Genomic DNA, 22819 nt, shown 5'->3' on the forward strand with positions numbered 1-22819 from the left:
CATGGCAACAATCAGAATGCCTTTGGCTTGAAATCAGGTCCAGAATGTACACTGTGGTTCTTTGTGTGTCCGTGTGGAACCCCCCCCCCACCACCAGAGCCCTGTGTGAATCTAACAGCAGCCCGTCTCAGCAGCATGCCGGTTTCAGCTGCTTAATGACTGAAGGGCCAGTCCTCCCTCATTTCAGCTGTTTGATCTTTTGAGAGGCATGTGCTGCCCATCTTTTCTATTGCATGAAAAATTCATTTTGCGTATCACTTTACAACATGTAAAATGTGTTTATTTTCCAGGGATTAAGGGTGAAACACTGCGGAGCTTCTGTGTCAGGTATGTGCAAACATGTGGCCCACTTCGGTCCGCAGACGAGATTGTGTTGACTTTAAGCCCCCTGTCATGCAATGGACAGCTGATCACTGATGTCGGATAAGCAGTTCCATTTCACCCAGAAGAGAGGAGGACAGGACATGAAGAGGTGCTTTTGGGTAATTGAGTAGGATGTTAAAGAGGATGGGTTTTTGGCGAAGTTCCTTTCGATAGCATCAGGCTCGTAGACCTGTCTCTCTCCCTGGAGCTGTTTAGCTATGGAGTACCGGTACTCACTTCTCTCGCCTGGCTGGACCCAGAAAAAAGGTCGTGTGAGGCACTGCACTGCTGGTATTCAGTCCATGGATCTGCAGTTTAGTATACAGAGGGATGTAGAAACTGCTTTTCTGCTGTTTCCAAGATCCACTTTAGCTACTGTGTTGTTTTCATCCAAGCTTCCCCTGAAACCTTCCGGCTTCAGTGTCCAGTCTGACCAGTAAGCCTAACCTGTTAGCCACTGTGGGAGATGGGAGGCAGAGAGTGTCAGCACGCTCCTTTCTGTGCGACGGTGTTCAACACAGTCATACCAGCCCAACCAGCTAAGGTAATGGCCTTGTGCTCCAGCCAAACTTTGCCTCCGAACAGGTGAACAGTGTGACTGCAGAAGCAGGCAGCTGTGTGAGGGATAAAAGTCTGTTCTGTGGTGAGTGTGTGAAGCCCTGAGCCCTGAAGAAGCCTGTATGCATCCGTGAAAGATGTGGCTGCATGTCCCGGCCTTCAGGACGAAAAGGGACAGGACACCTTGAGCAGAAGGCAGCGGTAACATGCTAATGCTGCTCCTGCAGTGTTAGCGATGTCACGCCTAATAGCTTAGCTGCTGTCCAGGAAGCTGGCGAGTGCTAGCAGCGTGTTATCCGGTGAACCGATGCAGGGTGGCGGGCAGAGTTGGACAGCACTGGGAAGCACGTGCACGTCACTGGAGTTACCAGTGACCCCAAGTGGAGGTACCACAGGTGGGTCACTCAAAATTAGATTTTCGAAATGCTTTGAATTTTTCCTAAGAAGATTGCAGTCTTCTATGATTAGAGCCTTGTTTGTCCATATGATGTCGTGTTAGGAATTGTATACCATCCGAGTGAATGTACTACGTTTATCTCGATACCAAGAAGGCAAACTGTATATTGATAATGTCAAAAAATATACCAGCACTGTCCTAAGTGCTTACTGTCCATCCCCCAATCCCCTGTCATGCTGCATTTCAGTACTTTTCCTCAAGGTGTCTCTGTAGACATCATCAGGATTTGTATCAATAATCAGCATAACCACTAATATTGATTCAGTCCGTTTAGTGGTGGTCTAGCCACTGTCAAAATCTCTTTTCAACAACAACGAAACTAAAACGATGTATTCAGGTTTAACTTATTTTGTGATGCACAGCTGAAGCACACTGGATCTGATTGTTCTTCAGAATGAGTGACTTACGCTCTTAAAAAGAGCTCTAAGACTTTATCTAAATCGGCATTGCTATAGAGTATAGAGTCTTCTGTTTAAAAGGCAACTGCTTATCCTTGATGTAATTTACACATTTTCTTTCTCAAAATGTCTGCAGCCTTATGTTACTGATACTGTGTTTCTACTCGGCGCTGACACCTCACATGACTGTTTGCTTTCTTTCCTTTAACTGGTTCTCTACAGTATATTTTTTAATGTGGTCCTTCTGTTAGGGGACTAGGGCTGCCATTGCCCACTGATATCTGCTTTTCAGGAGTGCTGTTTTCACGTCATGTTTTGGGCCCTAACCCTGACTGCAGAGAGAGGAGAAACGGCTTGCTTGCATCTTGTACAGTATAGCCCTACCCCATGTATGCTCAGGAGCAGTACGACACATCAGCTCTCACCCACCCATTTTATTTTAAACATTCACCACCAACTAAATCATCGTATTGCCCTTTTTCATTTTGTAGTGGTTTTTCGGAGATTTGTGAGATCAGTTGGAATTTTTGTCCCGGTGTTAACGGCTGTGTCTTACCTAGTTATCAAACACATCCGAATGTCACGGAATAACACCTTTGATATCATTTATAAGCTAAAAATTGTGGGTCAGTCTCCGTTCTGCTTGTGTCAGATGATTGTTGCCCTAGTTGCAGAATGGCACGATACCCTACATTTATCTGGGATTGATGACATATCCACAGTCGGAATAATGACTATGCAGCAACTTTTGATAAAGCCCAAGAGACCAATCTATTTTAATTATATTCCTAACATCGACAACACAGTTTTTTACTTCCCGGTGAAATATTTCCTCTTATTTTTTTAAGCTGGACGTTCCCTCTCCAGAATATCTGGTCTAGCTATTAATAGCTAGCATGAATTTTAAAATGCTACTTTGCTTGGCGCGTCGCTTCATTAGTCCCCTGGACTCCTTTAGAAATAGGCCAGCTGCACGTTTGCAATGGTCTTAATAGAGGTTTGCGTTACGGATTGGCCCATGTAATACCTGAGTGGCGGTGGCATGTTGACAGCCTGCTGCACAGAGGAGGGGAACCTCATTTATGGAGAACCGGTGTGGATGTTTGGGATGACCTCTCAATCAGCCAATCACAGTGGGTCCCCAGGACTGGCGTGGGTGGCATGTTGACAGCCTGCTGCACAGAGGAGGGGAACCTCATCTATGGAGAACCGGTGTGGATGTTTGGGATGACCTCTCAATCAGCCAATCACAGTGGGTCCCCAGGACTGGAGTTGAGAACCGCTGCTTTATTATTGGCTGATTAAGAGGTCATCCCAAAAACCTGCACTGGCTCTCCGTGAATCAGGTTCCCCACCCCTGGTCAACATGCGCAACCCAAGCAGGACCCAAATCATCACATGACAGAGGTGCTACAGAAGTACCAGGCAGGTCAAGTAAGCAGCAAAGCAGGGCTGCTGCACTTCCCCGGGCGCCAGGTTGCTGTCTCTCACACGTCCATCCTTTGGAAGGCTGATGAGAGGAAGCCTCTACTCCATTGTCCATTATGAGAATCAATAATCCCTTTCTAAATATGCTCTTAATAAAGGAGTTAAGCCGTATATATATTTCATGCTGTACGAGGAGCTTCTCCCTCATGTGATTAGGTTTAGTCTGCATCTTTCATTCATAATTAATCTGGCCCTTTTGGGAGTGCGTATTATGACTCCCTGCGCAGCCGGAACTTACCGTTACACTTTCTTTCATCCGCAGCTCTCGACGGATCACTTCCATTGTGTGAACGGCTGCACGTGGACCATGCGGGGCATGTGGGAATTAACCTGTCTGTCGGTGCATGTTCCTCATCGGAAGTGATCTGGTCATTGGATGGGGAACCGCACTTAGAAGAGAACAGGGAGTACAGGCAAGGGCCGAACTAAGATTATTTAACCCAGCAGTTTCCTTCATTTGCATTTTGATGGTCAATGGCAGATGTTTTTTACATACAGTATGTTTCCCATGTATGGTCTGTAGTGTGTTTCTTCCCGTAACTGGAGTCGATTGATCTACTGGTCACTCGAATCAGACTCCAGGAAATCTGGGAGCTGATTTTTGCAGTGATTATGATAGCACTCTGGGGACCGGATGAATTAAATCATTCTTGCATCCTGGTCTTGGCCTCAAAGGGATCTGTTGCTATTTCTCTTCATATAAAAGAATATTGACTTGTATAACTTTTGTTTTGCTATTATTTGCATTTTGTTAGAGCCCATCAAGTGTGAAAGAAGGCAACATAACAAGGTGAAAATTAGTTGACCTGTGACAGGAGGCTAGTGGCTGGAATGACCTCTGGTGACCTTTATTCCTTGGTGATTTGGCCCCTGTTGGGGCTGCAGCATATAACCAGCCACTCACATGTTTATCTGACAACTCTTGTGTGCTCATACAGTACGTCATGTCCGTTTGCTGCCTTTACCGCCTATCTGTTGTTACCGTGGATTGGTGTCATATGACAGTGCAGGAACGAAAGTGTTAAAAGAATGTTTAATTAACCGGTACTGTTTTATGGAAATAGTTTAGTCTGTTGGTGGCTTCTCAGAAAAGCTGGTCTTTACCACAAGTTGAAAAGTTAATTGTGGTGCTGGCTGAAGAACAGAAACATGAAGGATTGGAGTGAATTTAATGGTAAATAAAAGCAGCTGTAGGGAGTCCACCCCCCCCCCCCCCGCCCCAAAGGATTTTACTGTTCTTTGCAAAGCTAAAGGGCCCCCCACCCTCCTGAATTATCTGTGGTGCTTGTGCAGACGAATCCTGTGTAGTTGTGTTTATGTCATTATATGCAACTGCAAAACTGAGACCAGTAGTGATGGGTTATTTTCGTTTTATTCTTAGCAATCTGGAGTCATGTGTTAATGTTCGTTTTGGGTTCAGAGATGAGTCCCGGAAGACGGCGACTGAAGCTCGAGGAATGACTGTGCTTCCCAAGCTGTTACCCTGAGCTGTGGAAAGGTACCCGTTCCTTTCTACTTTCTGCTGGGCAACTTGAAGAAGCCAGGCTAAATAAGCGATGGGAATCCTCTGCTGTGTATGAGGTGAAACTCTGCCAAGCAAAAAGTAGCCCAGTCCCTCGGGTTGCCCATTCATTCATTTTACTACAAGTCATTGCTGTCAGTTGATGGATGCCTCTAAAGATTAATGCTCTCATCATCCTGTTTTGATTTGGGATGACTGCCTACACAAGGGTACTCATCAGTGAAAGGAGCACAGTTCAGGCTCTTGAGGACACGTTCCTTCCTTTTAGCAGCTCCTGCTTGTGAGGCGTCCTCGTCGTGTCTCTCCCCTAGGGTGTCCCGTCGTCTTTCCTGCTGCTTCTCCTGTTTCTCCCCTCATCTCCTCTTGTCTCCGTCTCACATCTGATCAAGGCTGCAGAGGAATCCGGTCTCCGTTCCTGACCAGCCCAAACATGGACCAGGTTTCCCCAGGCTCTCAGATTTCGCGTCACGTTTGATCGAGTGTGACGGGGTTGGGTCAGCTCACCCTGGGACAGAGTGGAATGGAGGGGCTCTGCAGTACAGCACGACTTCCATCGTCAAGGTTGCCAGCTGTACAGTAATGGAGCGGTTTTTCAAGCTTACTTTTCATTGAAGGCTTGAAATCGTGAGAAGCCTTAAGAACATAAGTACTGTAGAAATATTTCTTTGATCATCTCTGTATTAATCTGATCATCTGCATCCAGGCCATCGTCTGAATGGATTGAATGGATGGTTAAACAGATTTTTGGTTTCTTTTCACAAGATTACAGATTCAGGTAAAATCTATTTAGAGAGATAGGTGTGAAGGACCTGGTGCACCTGGTCTCATTGGGTTTACAGATATGGTGGACTGATATTGCCTGTGAAGTAAAGTTTGCACACACCGGGCCTCTCTTCATTAGACACGTAAAAAAAAGCATGTTATCTTTTAAGTGCTTTTGAGGAGTTTAGTTTTTTTTTTATTCATTTGCGTCCTCCTTGCTGCTCCAAAACTGCAGTCTTGTCCTGCTTTTTGATGTGTTTGCCTTCACGGCTCCTGAGCGCTCTCGAGCTCCATCTGGCCACAGCAGAGGCGGTCGGAATGGCGAGAAAAAGCATTTCCATATGTGTGAATTAGAACCCCCCCCCCCCACCCGCACCCCGCCCCCGAAACGGCTCGGCCGTCCCTCTGATGTGGGGAGCAAGACGACGACTGCCAAGCCCGCTAATAGCGATCAAGAATCAGCTTTTATTAGCCTGTTGCTCCCCTGTGCAGCATTTTATATTCGCTCTCTACTTTGAAAAGCGTAATTGAAGAATCTTACGAATGTCATAGCCGGTTTGGCCGGCAGCATGTTGGGAGTGGGTGTACACACTGTGTCTGTGCTGCTCCGAGGCGTGGTGGGGGGGGGGGCCTTATTACTACCTATTATTATCATCTCTTTTTATTTACTCCTTAATCATAGTTGAAAAGGACATCGCGTAAAACAGGTAATTAGTCTGCTAGATCAAATCTCACTTTCAACATGAAAACAACTGAAGGAGAACTGAGTATTTATGTCTTTATTTGAAAACAAAGAGCTCTTTGCACATCCTCCTGTTTGTGGTGTGGATGTTCATCCTCTCCATACCACGGAGCCCACTGGGCCCCCTCTCAAGCAGCATTTTTAAGGCTGTCCTGCCTCATCCATTGGCTTCTGGGTGTTTTCTTTCTGCCCTAAATGAAGCCCCATATTATCACACCACTCAGACTCTACAAATCCACATATTTTACTTGATGAAATCAAAGGCGTTGCCTGCGGCAGTTGTAGCGTAACTGTTACAGTCTGCCAAAGCGCCCCCCCCAAGGGTCCCAAATAGTCCTCCTTTTTTGACACCCAGCATGTTTATTACAGTAGCTTTTAAAATTGCTTCCTCCGTCCCAGAACACATCTCTCATGTATACATATTCACTCAAAGTTAATATGTAAAACTGAGTGGGCCTGTTTTGTATGAGTACATGAGTCTATGTTTTGTATGGGTACTGTACATGAGTGACTGTGTGCATTATGTTTTGTATGAGTATATATAGAGCACAGAGTGACTGAGTTGGTTTATAATTAAGTGTTCAAATTAAAACAGTAAACATGCAGCTAGATATGACCAAATGGGTGAGTTTACAAAAAAGCAGAAAGACAGAGAGTAGATCTGGATCTTGGCAAGCAAAATACTCTGCAGCCCTGATGAATTTGGGAAGGTAACACTTTCCCGTGGCCTTGCTTGTGTCCCGGTGGTTGGTGTCCTCACTCCCCTTCGAAATAGATGCTCAGGTGGGTTAGTGCCTTTGTCTGGGGGTGCGATGGAGGCGATGGTCACATGCTTTTACAGCTGACACCTCATCAGTGGAGGAGGCGGGAATATTTTTCAACAGTTCCATCATCTCCATCTGCTGACTCCAGACTCTTCTTATTCTTTTGTCTCCAGGCTACGTTGTGGCTTCACTGTAATGTGCCCCCACCCCCGTCTCGGCCTTCCCCGTCATCAAGTGGCGGCATGCGGATCCTGAAAGCCAAAGTGACCGAGGCTAGTGTGGGGTAGTGAACCACAATGGCCAATGGTAGTGAGCCAAAATGACTCTCATTTCACCATCCAGCTCTAGCTTAAAAAATATTACCTGGAAGGAAATGACATGATTCACATCTCCTCTCTAGTTGAATGGGGGGTCCTTGACCATGCCTCTCTCCTCTCACTATTCACAGGCTCTTTTTCCACTCTGTACCAACTACCAGAGTCCAACACAGGAGTCTTATATTCTTATCTGTTTTTTTGCTTCCTTCACTGAGCATGCAAAGCCTCCCTTAATCCATAGCCAGACTAAGTGGACAATAATTATCCACGGCTTTCTGTCGACCACGGCAGGGTGGAGGGGGGGTGGGGAGACAGGTGAATTAATACTCAGGGGCTGTTATACTCTGTAGTGGCTCAGGGGTTCGTCAGCCGTGAAAGCAAGATGCAAGAAGCAAAGTACCGGCAGTCCCCCGGTTATGAATGAGTTCTGTTACCCAAGTCAGTCCAATTTGTAGGTAAGTACAAACAAGGCCTACATCATAGTAATAATAATACCATAATAATTAAGGTACATATACATATAAAGCTACATATAATACTGTATATCGAACTAATAGACCACTGAAGCCATGCAATGTTTTCATGAGTGCCACACAGTAGTGTGTGCATTCTTTATTACAAACCATTGTGCTTATCTCAAATTTTTTTATGTAATAGGCTTTACGGAAGTTGGAACTTTTCCATACGTAGCACATTTTTAACCCAGGGACTGCCTGAATAGTTGGCCAGAACTAAAAAAGTACAGCACAAAATGTTGATTTTGTACAGTTCAGAAATAAATGGTTGGATTTTGTAAGAACTGAAGCTGGGAGTTGAGCAATAGCCCACAATTTTCCAGCTTCTGCAGGCACTGTACCCTGTAGCTTGTGCTTGGTTGGCGTCCAGGCACATGGTGCACCAGGAGCAGTGTGCTGTGAGACTTGGCCTACGCTAAGCTACACTGAAGTAGCAGGTCCTCATTCTCTACTTAAATACTGAGACTAGGGGGGGCCCCCCCATACGTTGGCTAGTGGGCTGTGCTGTGACGTATGAGCCGTCTATCTGAGGGCTTTACTGCCAGCCAGTTTTGTATTTATTCTGTACCTTACAAGGAAGCCTGTGTCCAGCAATGGGAGATTATGACTTGGATTATACACGTCGGTCTGCTCCAGCCCCCTTTATCACTCACCTCCACGATGTTGCAGAAGATGGGTGCTTTCGCTGCTCAGAGATGAAATATTCATAATCGGAACGATGCCGCTACTTTTGAATGAATGAATGAATGTCAAGGTCAGTGTGGCATCTGATAATCATGTCATCGACGTGTGCCATGTCCTCAGCACTGGGGCTCTGGCCCATCAGATGCTGCCTTGTGACCCGTGATCCTGTGCTGAGCTGTTTATCTTCGAGTGGGTACAGCCACCCCCCCTCCCCCAGTCTGAGTCTGTGTCTATCTTGTGCAGTGGGTTTTGCTGTTCGGGGCTGAAAAGGTGCGCATTGAGCCAGGGATGAGTAATATATATATTTGGAAAGGTAACAAAAGCTGTTGTAATCGGGTTTACCATCTCTGCCATTGTGCACCCAACAAAGAGTGTTAGATTCAGCCCCTTTTAGAGGCAGGCTCAGAACCTCACATAGACTCTAAACATGAAAATTCACTCCGAAGGGAGAAAAAAATGCTGCACATGATTGGTGACAAAAGATAACAAGAAGTGGCTGCAGGGTGCCACCAAACTCTTGGTGTCTCAGAGTGGTGTGAATAGACCCCATCTGGCTTGATCACACTTCCACGTCCAATAGGACGCCACTCTGGGGGGATGACAACAAGACATACATTCAGAGCGAAACGTTTGCCAAGGTCCTGGGTTAGCATGCTGTCCCCAGTTGGGAAGATTGGGTCCTAGGCTACTTTGTGTGTTTACAGAGAAGAAGCTTGAATCCTGGAAGACTGACTGTGTGCTGTCCCTCGAGGACCAGATGGGTCTTCTGCCTTTCTTCTGTTAATATAATAGAGGCGAAATGCAGCTCTTGTCCGAGTAGTTGACCTTTGACTTCGGTGAAAGCTAAAGGTGAGAGTTCAGTTTAAGATTTCTGTTTTCCATTCATTACAATATGAATTTAGGTGTTTCTTGTCAGTGGAATTTCTTGTCTCAATTTTAGGAGAAAATAAAACACAAGGAATAATGATTTCAAGTTCGGTGGAGAGGAGTGTGGTGGAGATGTCACTGCTGGCCTCGAGCTCATCTCCGGTTCCGCCCAAGGGAGAGATGTATCGCTTCTCATGCCACACGTATGTGCTGATCACTGAAACACCAGGGAGAGTCCGTGAGAGCGTGGGGAGGTGTTGCTAGGGTAAGGCTACACTGTCCTGTGACACTTTGAACATCGGGGCTATTCTGTGGATAGAGCAGTAGAATATATTACACAAGTCATGGTTGTCGCGCTGTGCCTGAAATAGGTAAAAATAAAATGGAACGCAGTCACCCACACAGTCAGTTATTTAACATACGTGTTTGCCAGTAAGCAATAAACTAGCTCATGTCTCGTGGATTGTTAACACAGAGAGAGTGGAATTAGCCTGGCATTAGTGGTAAGAAAACTGCCTTTGTCATCGGTATTTACCTTTACGACTCTGACAGATAACACAGAAGAGCTTCTCTCTTCTTTTTAGCTTTAGAGAATCCAAGCTGATGCACCTGTAGCTTGTCAGCAGCTTGTTTGGGGGAGTGTGTGTGCACCAGATCACCGGTTCCTTTAAATGCAGGAAGTGAACTCCTTGCATAAGACCTCCAGACAAGCAGTCTGTGAGAAGTAGTGGGACCTGGGCTTTGACGGCAAGAGAGCCTGATCCGTGTCCGACCCTCCCCCAGGGAGAGATTTCAAACCTGGTGGGATGAGTCGCTTTGTCTGCGATCCGCCCAGTACGGGAGCCAACAGGAGACATTCTGGCTGCTTGGCGCTCAGCCAGACAATGGCGGAAATGGAAGACAAAAAGCCCAAAGAGTAATTCAGTAAAGTAGTGAACAAGCACCTGCTGGGCGTTGGCTTGCGTGTGTGTGAGTGAGTGTGTGTGGTGCTGGCATGGAGAAGCGGTCACGTTGGCAACGGGCAGCATGACGGCAGGGCTGGAGCACAACCACCAGACAGCGTGCTCCGGCCATCGCACGAGTACTACGGCCTGGGGTCCCATTCCAAAAGTGGGCTTCCAGCAACTTCCTTTCTATGACTGCTGCATACATCTCCCCATTCTCAGGGCCTTTGTAGGTCTCCCTGCACATTACATGTATATCACATGTGTAGCTTCGTCCTTCAGTCGCTGGTCATGGAGGGCATCTGCTAGAACAGCTCCCCTTTCGGGGGCAGTCGGCTGGAACCCAAGCTTCCTGTGTCCTTTTGCCGCAGCCTCGCAGCACGGCCCCGTGCGGAGCAGCACGCCTGCTTTTTGTGCTCATCATGCATGGTTAATGTGGCCACGTCCGTCTCCTGCCACGGAGACATTCTAGTCGGGGGGAGGCGCCTGGAAAAGTGACCTTTCACTCTGCGGAGGTACCTGGGTAGATAGAACTCATGACGGCACGGAGATGAGGGTCAGTGTCTAGACGGCCGCGTGCAGAGAAATATTCCAGTTTGCTAAATGTTATCTGAGCCTGTATGTTTCACCTGGAACTCAATCAGAATTTTGTAGCCGTTTAATGCAGCGATCCACTCTCACGCAGTGTAACATCTGGCAGAGTTTCACTCAGCAAACACATACAAGCCAGTTATCAGCAGAAGCAACCTCTGTTAATGACACGGAATCTCTCTTTTTGGCTGAATTTTCTGCCTAAGTCTGTGTACATAACAGTAATGAACACAAAGTTCATGCGTTCATTATGTTTTCCTGAGAACAAATTCCACAAGATCAGCTACTTACTGCTGTATCTAATACAGTTTCGACCCGTGCTTACTCAAAAATGGAATTTAATAAACATTTGGTAATTTAGCTAGTGCATGACCCATAGTGAGGATTGATATCACGACTTATTCTAATACCTGTGACCAATCATTAGTAGCATTGATAATTTGTCTCTATTTGTAATGATTTATCGTTAGGAAACGTATCTTCCGAAAAGAGGAATATTGAACCATTCAACGGAAACGCGGCTTTGAGAAACTGCTGGAGTTGTCATCAGATAGACAGGATGGAGATTCATTCTTACACTGATGTGGTCTAAGTAGATGCCAATCATCATTTTCCTGGACATTATTTGCAAGTAAATGTATTCAAGCGAGGTGCATGTCCTTGTTTGTCAGAGGAAAAATGAGTGTTTAGTATTTTCAAGTCTGAGTTGCATCAGTCTTTCAGCAGACATGTATCACTAACTGCAACCTCTTCTTTTCACTTACATAGTTTACAAGCAGAGAGAGCCAGATAGATGGAACAGGCAAAAAAATCAAAACCAAGTATGGACTCACTGCAACATCTCACTGCAACATCTGTGCAGATGCACATGTAATTCATACGGGATTTTCCTTCAGTTTTAATACTTTGTTTCATGAAATGTTCAAAGGTGAAGCAGGGTTGATCCGTGCAGGCTTTGGTCAAAGGCGGCATGGAATCCTCCTAGTGGCAGACAAATGACACTTTGAATGGTCACCCCATGAGCTGTGTGAAATCCCTCAGCTTTGTTTGTGTGTCTCGAAAGAGGGAGATGACTTGTCAGGTTGGGGTATAGGGGAAGCTTATATAGTTAACAGCAGAGATATCTGCTCACGCTGGAATAATTGTGGATGAGGCGGCAAACCTCTTTACATATGTACTCCTCTGCCAAAGGAGTACGGGGTTTAGCTAAATGTTGCCTTGTGGCTGCTAGCATACTGGTTTTGTGTGTTGTCTTGATTGGCTCAGATAATGTAAACTGAACAGTAATACTGCAAGGACTCCGGTGGAGTCCTTCATGTTCTTGCATCATGAAAATGGATTGTGATAGCAAGCATTCTCATTTTCCCGCAATGATAACTGGCCTGATCCTTTACTGCCCCAGTTTGAAAGACAGTGTAACTGGAATCTACACTGTATAAGTGCAGTAGTGCTGCTGCAGGTGTTTACCAGCCTTTGTTGCTTTACTTGTCTTGCTCTCCGCACAGGTGAATACAGCCATGCGTTATACGTGTCCCCTTCTCTCCATTCAGCGGTGACCTGCTCGCTGTGAACGCAAGGCCACAGAAGATTGGTCACTGGCAGTTCTCGCCCACAATGATGACGGAACAGCTTTTTTAAGTCAGCTGGTAGGAATTAGGATTAAAATTGTGTGCTACGCTGTAATTCCTTGCCTGTTAATTGCCTTGGTTTTTTTTATGCTTCTACATTTCTCACTGTAAAAGATTCATGCGTCTGGGCCTTCCAGTCCAGACCCTCCCTCCCCTCTGTGTGTCTGTCCTTGCAGTTTAACAACTTAGTTTAGTTATTTTGTGGACAATTTCAAAGAAACATGGAGGTAGCTGTTTGCCCACTACTTGCTTGAGGGTAACATTCAGGCTTTGAGCACGTTTTGACCAAAGTGATCTAGAATTACACAGCCCCCCCCCCCCCCCACTCCATTAGCCTGGCGCTGAGTTTGTTACCCTAAATTTAAATATCTGGCTTTTTTTCCCTCCTGTAATCATTTACATTCCTAAATCTGCACTTTTCAGATAGATTGTGTCTCATTCTAATTTTAATATCAGTGTTATTTCCCATGGCAGCCTTTGTTTTATTATATATGATGAATATTCTCCTGCTCCTTTTCCTACCTGCCCCTTTAATCCTTATGCTCACACCATGCTTATGAGCTGAAATATTTTATCCGGTGGAAGCTTCTGTCAAAGTTATCATTTTAATCTTATTTCAATAAAAAAAATAATCTCTCTTCTCCGTTTGACAGCAGCTAATGGTTTTTTGTTATCGTAAACAAAACTTTGAGGACTTAAACTGTGTAAAAAAATAAAATAAAAAAAATGAAGCATGCTGGATGTTTCTCACCTTGTATGTAACGGGAATGAGGGGAGAGTCCAGGTAGTTCATGAAAGATGTCGATCCTAAGTGATAGACGATTGGATGTGTCTCAGACCTGAAAAGCAGGTGAAATACAGTATGACTGGATCCGTGTCTGAGATTCTTGTCAACAGAAGTAAAGACTAAAGCCCAGAACGTCTTCCCAAGGTTGAGCAGAACAGGAAGGGGATACATCAAACATACTGTACAAAGAACTATGTGTTTTAGGGTGTAGAAGAGTCAGAAAGACTGAAATGATTCAGAAGAGGCTTGCTTAGGATAAATCATGCAATTCAATTGGACAATATGGTCTAAATAATACAGATAAATGATCAACTCTATAAAGGGAGTGAGATGCTGTGTACACAGAATGGTACAGGACCCCTTATTGTTCAATCAAACCCATCTCTGAGGTCTTTTAAGCACAAATCCCCTTAACTCTATTTTCAGTTCTGTACACATGCTGTGTTTAATTATTTTTAATGCTCAGCCCCTGCTCTGGGGTATTAAATGCACTTTAAAGTAGTTACATTAAATGTTTTATGCACAATATCACGACACAAACTGCTAATAAGCCACAAAATCTAACCTCCTCGCATGTTTGTGGAGGAGAAAATACCGCAGTGTTTTTCCAATAATCTCCACGGAAGCTTTTCTAGCAGTGCTCTTGAACCTAGTAGTGTTCACAGGAGAATATTAATATTGTATTTTAACGCTTAAACTACATTGCATGCTATAAGTTTCACTGTTGCTATGTATATGAGTAGTAAGTGTATATTTGCTCAAACAACAAAATTAACATTAGAACATGTACAACAGAAACGCAATGAAAAACTAACAAGAATTTCTCCAAACATTGTGCCTGGATGCCAAAAGTTCTCCAAACATTTGCTCATATCTTATTGGAACGTTTGCCGAGCACCACTTTGGTTCCCAAGCCTCTCCTCAGGGGCACCACAGCAATTCTATATGCTGTATATATACCGCCAGGTCAATTACTTAATCAGTTTGATTAGTTAAATAACCTAATGAGGTTTTGATTAGCCAAACAAGGTATGCCAGTGGTCGAGTACATGGGTATTCATGGGTATATTGGATGGTTGCTGTAAATTCTGGTGTGACTTTAGGAGAGATTTTGAAATGACTAAGATGACTCTTTGGCAGACGTAATATCATAGTTGTATACCAATATGATCATTTAAACATTACTTTCTTTGACTGCCTAAGACATTTGCATAATACTGTATACTGGTCCCTTCATACTGATAGTTTAGTGTGTAGCGCAGGGGTCACCAACATGGTGCTCGCGGGATGCCCCCAAGGACCACATGAGTCGCCCGCGGACCTGTTGTAAAAGTATCGCAACTCACCAGTGAGCGGCGTCTAAAATTTAATTGTATCCTGTTGCTATTCTTCTTTAATCACATTTGCATTTATATAGATTTGAAAATGACAATATCTTAAAAAAAAACACTTAAATCATGTTTATTGTACATGAAGTTTAGATAAGTTTAGGAGGGCGTTTTAAACTGGTAGCCCTTTGTACAGCTCAATACCCCTGAAGTAGCTCTCAGGTTCAAAAAGGTTGGTGACCCCTGGTGTAGCGTATAGATTTTGTGTCATTTTTTTTTCCATCTGTCCAGAATTACATAATTACCGCTTTATTTTTTTTTTGCAAAGCAGTATGTTTGCAGAGTGAGCAGTGAAATATTTCGCTGTTGGCAGTGCCTGTGTTCCCCCATCTCTTTCCTTCTCCCGCTTAAATGATGACGTTTCACTGCGCCGACAGGAAACGGATTGCATTTTTAATTTAACACACTGGAGAAGATCTCTAGCCCTTTAACCTGACGTTGCTTTTCCCAACACAACCCAAACGCGGAACGATGTCTTGGTGCCACTCCGAATGTGTTTCTTCTCATCATTAGCTGGCTTGGTGCTTCATCACTTTGCAAAAAATTCCTATCTGCTGAACATAAGGGAAAGGAACGGTGGGGAATCAATCTTGTGTGCTTGGCCAGATAACCAGGAGACACAATCGGGGGAGAGGAGAGAGACGAGAGGGTCTCGTCCTGCCCATGATGGATGGCTGGAGTAAAAGTGTCAGAATGGTATTATGTAAATGACAGAGGCATCCGAGCTTTGCCTTGATGATTATGGGAGATGTGAGTGATGCTTGTCGTCCCCAGATACTCCAAGGGCCTTATTATTTCGCTTCCCCATGACCAGCCCGCGAGTGTGACCTCAGCCCTTCTGGGGGGAGGGGAGCGAGGACACAACCCGAGGAGGCGTCTGTTTTATTTACTGAGCGAACAATGTGCCAGGCTGGATCACCTCACGGGCATTGGGAACACCCAGGGAGAAGCATCTCTTCATTCCACTCCATCCCAAGCAAATCAGCCTCCTGACAACTAGACCCGAGAGGCAAATGTGTGTTCCTACCCGTACCCTGTAAGTATTTGCATAAAACTGAAATACCTTTATTAAAAAACTGTCCTCAGCTGAAATAACTTGCTGGTGTAAATCTGCTTTCCTTCACCGTATTGTACTGATCCTGAACTCCCAGAACACCTTATCATCAGATTACTTGCTTAGCATATATAATATATATATAGTATTTATACGCTTATCATAAAACCTGGTTTTTGCAAGACATGAGGTTGGCGGCACAGTCCATGTTTCCCCAAAAAGAGTCTTATAAATGCACAAACAACATAATATTTGTGCTTCTGGTGGGTTTGCGTTCGGATTAGACAGCAGTCGTAGTCGCTCTGGGAGCCAAGGCCATATGGTTTTACCTCCAGTCCAGGCTCCCCTGCATTTCTTGGGCTCCTCATAGCTAGGAGAGGCCAGCAGAAGGTTTTGAGCTCCAACTGAGGATAGCAGTTTGGCCTGGAAAGAAGGAATGATTGAGCACTCGCATGGCGGTCCTGAGTGAATGGAGAGGCTTAACAGGATTACCCGTTTCACAAAAGGTCATGATCCTATGTGGTCTTTTTCGTACTGCACTTGTGAACATGCAACGTGGAGAGTCTTCCCTCGTATAGAAGGAGGCATCGGTGCACTTTTTTTTTTGTAAAATTTGAGGTTTAATCTGTTACACGTTTGTGTGATTACAATCCTGCCTATAATTTTTATTCTGTGATAGCTCATATTTAATAATCCGTCAAATTAACAGTATAGCACACCATTGTGATGCACTTATACTGTAATTAGTATTCTGTAAAACAGTTTGTAGTAACCTAATATAAAATTCAATTCATTTGGTCCCCAGATCTGGGATCAGAAGCTTTGAAATGTGGAGAAGCTTAATGGCTAATCTTCTATAGTGCGTTCTAGCAGGGAAAAGCCCAAGAGCTGCTGACTGTTAGTGATTCGACTGCTAAAGGTTGTATGGAACACTCCAGGGTTATTGGTTTCTGAAAGGGCGGATCCTGTTTTGATGCCTTGTGATGAAGAAGAGGAGAGCAAAGTGTGTGCAAGAGGAAATGCTGAAGGCACTGCCAGTGTCCCCTTTGTGGATGCTGGGCTGCAGTGTTCCGCTCTGCTATTTCTAAAGGGATGTCTTCCGGCTATCATGGTAAATCTGAGCTAATTTCACCTGCAATGCGTATAGACCGGGCACCACTACTGTTCCACAACTCGGCAGGCTTTTGACAGAACCATCATCCAGGAAGAAGAACACGCCTGATGACCTGGAGGATGCCCTGGAGCTCAGCATTTTAGTTGAGTGATCGTCCTGACTTCTGTGATGTTCACCCCAGTGGGGAGCACCAGGTTACAAATGTGGGAAACCCCGAGATCCCGTCTGGTATATACCCTGGCCCTTACAATGGAGGCTGGATGGAGCAGACCTGAGGAGCAAAAGATTAAGCTCAGCAAACCTGGTATGCTAGAGTTGCAGGGTCAGGCGGAAAGACCAAAATTCTGCTGAGGATGTATGGATATGCAAGTGACCATACAGGGCTCATGCTGAATTGGCCCATGTCACAAATCCAAAATCTCTCTCTTTTCCTTTCAGTGGGTGTTTGGGTGTTATCTGCTTTGATTTGGATCTTTTTCTCTCCCCAGTTATTTCCAGCATTATTATAAAGCTTATTATAAAGTTACGTTTCCAGACTTTAGCCTTGCTATGCTGGGTTCCTAAATAGATCAAAATGAAGAGAGACAAACAGCTGGTGATGTAACGGAGCATGCGACAGTATACAGTGCATACCTGCTTTGGGACTGTATGTTCCCACAGTCATAGACGCAGGCAGGTTGACGGTACTCTTGGGTAAATGTTTACGGAATGCAATTTCACAGTCCTTTTGGAGGATTGTGAGTAACTGCGGACTGTATGTAAATCGCACAAGGTCACAGCATTTCGAAGGTAGATTTGGGGAGCATGCTGTAATGATTCCGTTGACCTCACCTGCCTAATGGACGGCGCCTGTGCGAAGTACCACCGACGGAAAGCAACCACCGGAGGCAGTCATTCAGCCTCAGAGTAGTGAGCGAATGCTGGCTTAGGCCATTATGACAATATAATCTCACCACCTATGGAACCTTTTAGGTGTCATTCTGCTCAGGGTTTGTCTGTGAGAGATAAAAAGATTTGCGCTCAGATTCAAATTAAGTTACACTGTAAAATCTTACGGAAGGTAATAATTTAGCAGTTGTATTATCATTTTCTTTTGATCCGTCTCCCCTGCACGACTGTTCCAGTCCCTATGGCAGAGTCCAGTCATACCCTGGACTCTAATAACCCCTTCTGTACAACCCAGCTTTGCCCTTCCGTGTTAACACACTGTGAACTGAGCACAAGTGACAAAGTCAATCCATCACTGCGGCCGCTCCACAAAGAGGGACAGAAGACCTAACAGAAATTGATGACATCCCTGCTGGAATTTTACACCATTTCGGCCGGAGCTGCGATTGAAACAGACAGAGATTTATAGTGCTGCCGCCACTGCTCCACGTGATTGCACTTCTGCCGTGTGCTCATAGTCTGCATATTCATCCAAAAGCCTGTCAAAAACCTTCAGATGCCTCTGACTGACATCCATACTCAGCCAATGAGGATGGGGCCCCGTGAACCCGCCCCACATGGCTGGTAATGATCTGTTAAGCGTGCTGTATTTGATGTGCTGTGGTATGGAGGGCGTTGCAGTCACTTCTACATGTCAGGGCCAATTAGAACAGTTATGTCACACCGATGGGATACCTTTTCTTAAGGTGGTGTTTTCCAAGAGAACATTCGACCTTATGTTATTACTCTGTTTCAAATAGCCCATGCTGTCTTAAAGTCGTTGGCTTGTTGGTTTCTGTTGGTTGTACATCAGTCTTTTAAACTGTTCATTCTCGTTCTCCGTCCTGGCTTACATCACATGTCTTTGATCACGCCATGACGGTATTGCAGCTGCTTATGGAAAATATAAATATAGGCATAATAAAATAGACATTATGTAGCAGAAAGAAATGTTCCTTGTCCCTGTAATTCTGAGTTGCACAGTAGTTAGTGCAACCGAAAATTCATTATAATAATATAAATAAGATGAACATCATCGCTGTCTGGTGAAAATCTCCCAAAATCTTATTTCATGACCATAAAAAATCCATTTTCTCAGAAACTACTTTACAGAATAAACCTAAAACAATGTAATGAGACACCCTTAGCACCACGAATAGAGACCGGTGACAAAGCCGTCAGTGAACGGCTTAATGTTTTAAATGGACTTGCATAGATTGTTGTCAGCAAGGCAAATATGTCAATGTCAATAAGAAACACACTAATCTTGCAATTCACAATTAATAATGATTCTTGTTAGCTAGCTAACTGGCCATCAACATTGTTAAAACGAGCCATTTAAAGTAATCCATACAAATGACCATCATGAATATAAATGTTAACTAGTGCATACTTAAATACTACTTAAGTGACTTCATAAAACATCTTTTCATCAGTCAATTAGACGTCACATGCTGAGAGAATGGGTATACTCCGTCTATAGTAAGAAGTTACAATTGTCAGTACGCACTTTCCGTTAGACCGAGACAATATGTTCAATCTAAAACCATCCACAACAAACCACAGAACATTTTGACTAGAATTCAGAAGTTTAACTGCACAACAGAGGGGAGTAGCACGAGAGCATGTTTTCCTTAGATTGTGTATGAATCCAGGTCATATGCAGTCAAATGCTTATGGGTTATTCTGTCAAATCGGTGCCATTTCTGTCTGCAGAACATTATATGTATAAATATGTATGAAAAGTAGCTTTACTGCAATGGGCTGCCCCCCTGTCCTGGGTTGTTCCCTGCCTTGTGCCTGTAGCTTCAGGGATAGGTTCCAGACCCCCCGCGACCCAGAAGGATAAGCGGTTTGGAAAATGAATGAATGAATGAATGAAGTAGCTTTATAATACATTTATTATCATACAAAGCGTCTTCCACAATGTCCTCATTGCAAATTAAATATACATTAATTTACTTTAATAAAACCTGCCTAAAACACTGAAAAAAGTTTGTCACCTGTCCCTGTTGACTAATGCTACACTTCACCATGAAATATAATGATAAAAACCTTGAAAAATCTTATTTTCTGTATTTTTGTGTGACGGTATTTCCCATTTATGCTTTAAATGCATTTTCCATATAGTAAATCAATAATATGCTAGTTGAAATGCAAATTTTAGTTGTCCCAAAGATTTCACTCAGTCCTGTTATCTTAACACATTTCTGCTCCTCAAAATTTTGGCACATTCCAGAAGTGGCATGTTCAATTGTAACTTGCATTATCTCAGTCGCCTGAAGACCACAAGAAGACCGATAATCAGTTCTTTCACTTTCTTTTCTGTACAACGCCATTTCCAAAAAAGTTGAGACGCTGCGTAAAATGTAAACATCAGGTACCTCATCCTTCAGCTTCTCCAGGGAATACCAAGGCTTTTCCAGGCCAGCCTAGAGAAATAATCTGTCCAGCACGTCCTAGGTTTGACCCAGGGTCTTCTCCAAGTTGGACATGCCAGAAACACCTCCCCAGGGAGCCGTCCAGTAGGCATCCTGGATAGCTGCCTGAACCACCTCAACTGATCTCTTTTGATGCAGAGGAACAGAAGTTCTTTGTGCTCCTCCTGAATGTCCAAGCTCCTCACCATTTATGCTGCTTGAATCTGCAATCTTATTCTACCTGTCACTGCCTATAGCTCTTGACCGTAGGTGATGGTAGTAGGAGGCAGATCAGCCTGTAAATTGGTATTTTTGCCTTCTGGTTCAGTTCTCTCTTTGCCATGATAGAACAGTACAGGGTCTGCATTACTGCCAACACTGCACCAGTCCACCTGTCAATCTCCTGCTTCCTCCTTCCCTCCCTTGTGAGCAAGACCCCAAGATACTTAAACATGTCAGTAACTCATCCTGCACCAGGAGAGGGCAATTCACCCTCTTTTTAGAAGAGAACTGTGGCTTCAGGCTTGGAGGTGCTGATCCTCACCCACAATCCGCCCAGTGCATGTTGCAAGTCACAGCTCAACAACACCAACAGGACCACATCATCTGCAAAAATTTATTAACTGAATTGGTGACAAAGGGCAGCCCAGACGGAGTTTCACCAGGAATGAGTCTGACTTACTGCTGGCAATGCAAACCAATCTCTTGATCTATTTACACAAGGACATGATGGATTGGGGCCAATCCGAATGCACCGCCCCTATCCTCCATGCAATGTTGAAAAGCTGTTTCAGCCAAGAGAGCCCAACAATGTCAAGAGCTTTCAGAATCTCTTCCACCTTCGGAGCTTTACCACCAAAGTGTTTTTGGACTACTTGAGTGATCTCAGCCTTAGAGGTGGGTTAATGAAGTCAATAGTGCTTCGTCCCTCCAATAAACAACATGGGTAAAGCTCTGCTTCCACTTCCTGAGTCACCTGATGTTTTGCCAAAATCTTTTTGAGGTCAACCGAAAGTCACTTTCCCTGGTCTCACCGAATTCCTCTCATACCTGAGTTTTTGCTTCAGCTACTGCCAAAGCCACTTTCCACTTGGCCTGCTGGTACGTGTCAGCTGCTTCAGGTGTCCCACAAGCTAACCAAGCTCTGAAGGCACCATTATTCAGCCTGAAAGCTCCTATAATTGCTGGTATCCACCATCAGGTTTGGGGATTGCCGCTGCGACAGGCACCAACAACTTTACAGCCACAGCTCCTCACTGCCGCCTCAGCAATGGAATCCCAGAACATGGCCAATTTTGGCTCAATATCCCCTGACTCCCTCAGGGTGCAAGAGAAGTTCTGCCAAAGGTGTCAGTTGAAGATGTTCCGGACAGGGATCTCCACCGGATGCTCACAGCACATCCTAACTTGCTTGACTCAGCACTTGCATTTGATCATATATTCATAAGTATGGAGTAGCACTAGGTGATAAAGTCTGCTGTGGGTCTGCTGTCTTCATCTTATGGGTTTGTGTTCCCTCTGTGAGCACTTTTAATCGCGTCATACATGATTAGTGTCACATTATAGTGGATTATTTGTAAAATACCTGTAGGTTGATATGCTGGTTCACAAACCCTTGAACTGCTTTAGTGTTTCAGATGAAGAACAGCAGGAGCGTTATTGTAAGCTTATTGTCTTTGAAATTAAGTATGTTGCTCTGCTTTTGCATTCCTGGAAGCTATGCTTTAGAGGTTCATTAACAGAATGATTGTTGAGCAGATGAACTGCTAGCATGTAGCTTCATCTTCTCTCACTCTCCTAACCATCACAGACAAGAGGCTGATCATCACATCTACATCCTATGCAATTTGTTATTGCCTGTCTTTGTGCTTCTATTGGCTGTTGCCTAGCAACCTGTCAGTCTCTCAGACATTTCCCCTGATAAATTAGCTGGGTTGTTACTATGCCAACACAATTGCCTTAATTAAAGAGATTCAGATCTGATCTGGTTTGAGAGAGGTATTCCATCCCACGCAGACAGAGGCAAGGCCGAGGGCCAAATGGGCAGAGCTGGCAATGTAGACAGTGACCTGGATGCTGTGGAGAAAGATACAGACCATAACCTGGACTGCGTGGAGAGAGATGCAGACAATGATCTGGACTGTGTAGAGAGAGATGTAGACGATGACCTGGACTTTGTGAAGAGAGATGCATACAGTGACCTGGACTGTGTGAAAATAAATGCAAATGGTGACATGTACTGTGTGGAGAGAGATGCAGACAGTGACTTGGACTGTGTGAAGAGCGATCCAGATGGTGACCTGGACTTTGTGGAGACAGATGCAAATGGTGACCTAGACTGTGTGGAGAGAGATACAGATGGTGACTTGGACTGTGTAGAGAGGGATGTAGAGGGTGATCTGGACAGTCTAGAGGCAGATGCAGGCAGTAACCGGGATAGTCAAGCAAGAGATACAGACGGTGACTTGGACTGTGCAAAGAGAGCTCTATACAATGCAAATGGTGACCTGGACTGTGCAGAGTGAGCTC

At 44.6% G+C, this 22819-nt stretch overlaps 1 protein-coding gene across 1 annotated transcript in view; it reads left to right on the forward strand.

Annotated features, from left to right (window-relative positions):
- Positions 1-12169: 12169 nt before the first annotated feature.
- The window catches only part of LOC125706962 (SRA stem-loop interacting RNA binding protein), a 170518-nt gene continuing 159868 nt past the window's right edge, over positions 12170-22819 (forward strand). The window contains exon 1 of the mRNA XM_048973797.1: positions 12170-12173. The gene's annotated coding sequence lies outside the window, so the exon portion shown is untranslated. The remainder of the gene's footprint in view (positions 12174-22819) is intronic.

This window comes from Brienomyrus brachyistius, chromosome 14, assembly GCF_023856365.1.
Source record: "Brienomyrus brachyistius isolate T26 chromosome 14, BBRACH_0.4, whole genome shotgun sequence".
NCBI lineage: Eukaryota > Metazoa > Chordata > Actinopteri > Osteoglossiformes > Mormyridae > Brienomyrus > Brienomyrus brachyistius.